This window comes from Copadichromis virginalis, linkage group LG2 (assembly GCF_057382275.1).
Source record: "Copadichromis virginalis isolate Kocher_CV1m ecotype Utaka linkage group LG2, C_Virginalis_male_GT1.1, whole genome shotgun sequence".
Taxonomy (NCBI): Eukaryota; Metazoa; Chordata; class Actinopteri; order Cichliformes; family Cichlidae; genus Copadichromis; species Copadichromis virginalis.
The window spans coordinates 30,295,725-30,300,264 of record NC_140619.1 but is presented as its reverse complement, the minus strand read 5'-3'; positions in this window follow the sequence as shown (position 1 = coordinate 30,300,264).

Here is a 4,540-nt window from a genome sequence, read left to right as displayed (position 1 = left end):
AATAAAAAGCCTTGGTTCCTTTGCCCCCTGGGGAGGTGGGGGGGACTTTCTGCGACCTTCAATTTCTCTCTGTGCTGCCCTGCATTTAAGTCTTAATACTTAATAACTCATATGATGTTTTTTGTATACTTTTGTATAAGCTGGACCTTTTTTTTAGTTTTTTCGAAGTTTTTCTTTGTATGTAACTGCTTTTTTGTTTCTGTTCATGTTCAGTCCAGTCCTGTTCTTTTTGCTTGTTTGTTACGCTACTTAACACAGACTCATTCAAGCACAAAAAGACACTCAAATCAAGTGTTGTGTCTACACATAACAGACAACTTAGTAAATCTTTTGGTACTTTGTTACCAGCAGCTCATCAAAAAACACATCATTTGTTCCATTTGTTTAGTTAAATCTACAAAAAATGCCAACACAAAGCCTTTGAGAGACATAAAATAGTATTTACATACACAAGGTAATTCCCAAAGAGCTATTAGTGGCATGGTATGCAGTGTGCTTAAGGAATTTAAAATAACTGGACAAATAGAGGACAAAATAAGATCTGGCAGACATAAAATAAATAAATAAATAAAAAATATCTACAGCAGATGAGAATTACCTGAAAGTCATGGCCTTAAGAATTAGGGAAAAAAAATTCTAGAGAAGAAACAGGACCTGAGAGACGCATCTGGTCTTCATTCTCTGAAAACTCACCAGTGAATGATCTTAATGGTGAGTTACTGTCTCTAAATTACACAAGAACTAGACTGAAAATCAGCAGCAACAGGTCTTATGGATTGATGATGCAAATTTGCAAAGTTTTGGTACAAATCGTCATGAATATGTAGGGAAGAAGTCTGGAGAAGGTACAAATAGTCAGTGTCTACTCAGAGGCTCTGTCAGAGTTTGGTGTTGGGGATCTTGTCAACATTAATGGAATTATTAATGCAGAAAGGTACTGTCAGATTTTCCAAAATTTGATTGCAATACCATCTGGAAAGAATCTGATTGCCAATGACTCAGTGTTTTCAGCATGATAGTGTTCCTAAATGCACTACAGGTGCAGAAAAAGCATATGTAGTTAGAAAACATACACAGAGGAACACCATCAGTCATGAACTGGACTCCCCAGAGTGCAGACTTCAGCATTATTGGGATCATCTTGACAGAGAACAGAACAAAAGGCTGCCAACATCCAAAGAAGAGCTTTGATTGTCCTTCAAGACTGGAAAACTACTCCTGAAGACTACTTAAAGAAATGATAAGAAAGCTTGCCAAAAAAAGAGTTGTGGCTGTGTTGGAGAATGAGGATGCTCATACCAATTATGGATTTTCAAGCTCATTAGAATGCCAGCAAGTTTTTACATGCTGCATTCTATTTATGAATACATGTTCCTGTGCAGTGATTTATATTAGCAATATATAAAGAAATAATGAAGACTTTGGCACAGTACTGTTTATCGTATGCCAAATAAATGCAGGTTATTTGTAACAAACACACTCAAATTTTATTGGTTTATTTATTTATTTGTTTTACATTAGAATGGTAAATCTGCGCTTGACATTTTTATCTACTGTGACCATTAAAGTTTTGGATCTCTCCATTTAATTTAAATAGGCCACCTACAAGGGTGCCAGACAGATTCTGTCTTGAAGGATTTGTATAGTATTCTGTATTTTGACAAAAATGAACAGCTGACAATGCCCCAAAAATGCACCAGATGGGTCACAAGTAACATGTCAGCATTGTCTACATTCAACTGATCGCTTTCTCTGCACTCCGGTTCAAACACTGTGGCCAAAGGTCATGAACATCCATCAGAGATCGTCAGCCTCAGCATCCCTCCCTGCCCATTCATTTGTCATCCAGGGAGCTGTCTATACTTCAAAGAAGACAGGAGTCTACACCATTCATTTTTATAGCTCTGACAATAACCAAGAGGACCATTGTATTTAAATGCAATGACAGAATCCATTTTTTTCTATGACACACTAAATCTGACTCTACTGAGAGCACGTCCAAGTTTACAACACCTCACAATTATTAAACATTTTAAGAGACATTACTGTAATTTACCCAGAACAGATCCTCCCTGCTACACACAAATACAATAAATAAAAGTATCCTCCTTTTTTTTTCCAAAAGTCGCCCATACAGGATGTAAACTGCTAATTGTATTTGTGGGGTATTTGGTCTTTTGTAATTCCTTTGATGTAAACGATGAATTTACATCAAAGATTAATGATTAACATTTATTATATGTCATTACTGAGCCCTGTGATAAGACTAATGACCGGTACAGGGTGTACCCTGCCTCTCACTCTGTGACAGGCTTCAGCTCCCTCCTCAACTCTGAAATGGATAAGTAAAAGAAAATCGATGGATGGATGGATTTATGTGTGTAATTTGTGTAAAGCTCTAATAAACAGAAATGGTGCAGTCTTTAAAATGCATTAGATGCATAAAGGCTTTTGTAAAGTGTCTCAAAGTAGTACAAAATGCCATGAAAGCAGTTACTTTTCACTGGTGAAATAACCGTATCACAGTGATCCTTATTTTTGTATTTCTGTTGTTTTGTACAAAACAACCTAAAGATAAATAATGCTTTCAAGTGAAATTGTGCCAGGCTCTTGGTAATTTCCCAAGCATTGTTTCCCAGAGTGCCTGAGCTTCTGAGCCTGCCCAGATTACATGGTTCACCTCTCTCTCCGCTTCACCATGACAATCACTTTGGAGAGGTGGAGGGAAAAAACACAACACTATCTCACCATCTCCATCAAATTCTGTCAAACAGAGCCCACAGAACAATCAAAAGTTATGCCACCTACTGCTAAAACCTTTTTACTTAGAAAATTAATTTAATTATTAGCCTCCAGGTCAATTAAAATTAATGAACTGGTTACAGAATGGAAGTGAGTGAGACACAGAGCTATAGCCACTTGCCATACTCTACCCCAGAGTACCAGAGGAATGAATACTCTCCAAATATTTTTTGCCTCCTCTCAGTAGTGAAGTTATGTGAGCGGGTCTCTGTAGAAGATGAAAAATGAGTGGGGATGCTTCTGAGCTGCAGATCTTGTACACTTCTGTTGCCACATGCAGCTTCAAACAGTAAGCTTTGGGGCATCCACCACCACTACAATGGTATGCGGGAAGTGAGCGCCCTCTACTGTGAGCTTAAGGTAATGTGAAATTAAAGAATACGACTCATTTTTCTTCATATTTGCAGCTCTTAGCAGGAATAATGAAAACTTATGAGAATGCATACGAAGAAGAAGCAGCCATCATTTACACGCCTAAATAAGTATATCACAGTGTAATTTTACTAAAGTGCAAGTTTATTTCAAAGTGTTGGCCCAAGGCTCTAATGTTGTCCAAAGTTATTAAAACATATCAGTGGGCATTCATTGTGCCAGTTGACATAATGCATCGCTGCATTCAGCTTGAGTGTTGTAGTGTGTATTTTAATTTCATCCCTGAACTGGAACAAACTAGGACATTTATAAAGTAAACTGAGATAGACCAGTTATTGCTTTGAGGAAGTATTAAACTATAGAATTGCCATAATACGTCTTCTATTTATTATGGTGAGAACTCTGGGAGACTATTTCCATGTAAAATGTAGTATGAGTAACTGTATTGTTCAGCAAAAATGCAAATAATTTCAATTATACAAGGCTCAGAAAATGAATACAATTATTTGCATTCAACCTCTTATTGATTGCTTTTCATTTTTCCTGCATTCCTTTTGCCTTAACCTCTTTTATTTCTTCCTTTTCTACTTGGCTTTCCAGTGTTCAGGCATGCACACACACACAAACACATTCACTTGACTTTCAAAGTTAAAGGGATGGGCCTTCGGGAGAACGGGGGTGTCAGAGTGCGCGCATTGTGTTACATAATTGATGCTCCATATTACCTTACATCCTGACGGCCCTGGCTGTGCTACAAACAAAGCTTGCTCATTAACTATTCACTGGATGATTTTGAACAGAAAAATGATTCTGCCGATCAGGAGCTAGCACTGGCGCTGCGTCTCTCGGCCCCAGGCGTCTGATTACACAGTTGTGAATAAGACATGTGCAGTCTCCACCGGTCATATTTTAACTTGACAGCTGATCCCCTCAAATGTATTCAATGGTCAAATGATGAAGTACTCCTACATCAAAGGTATGATTGATGGAGGCTGTAGCGAGCTACACATTGAGATGCTATAGACTGTATAGCTGACAAAGTAGTAAAATCGAATGTATTAACGAGATGAAGTAAACTGAAAGCAATGAGTTATGAACTGTGGTTTCAATAGATCTGTTATTTGGCATTGCCTGCACATACTGAATGTGTCATGATCTGGCTTATTTTGTTGCGTTTTAGATCAACAACAAAAAACTTATATCACTATGTACAGTACATGAAATCATTATGTGTTGAAGACATAATAGGTTAAACATATTTTTAAAGCTAAGGAATGCAGAGTGGCTTGAATGCGTGTGGACAAAACAATGAATGACAGCTGAAATTTGTTTTTTCGATGATTAATAAAGAAAAGCTGGAAAGGTC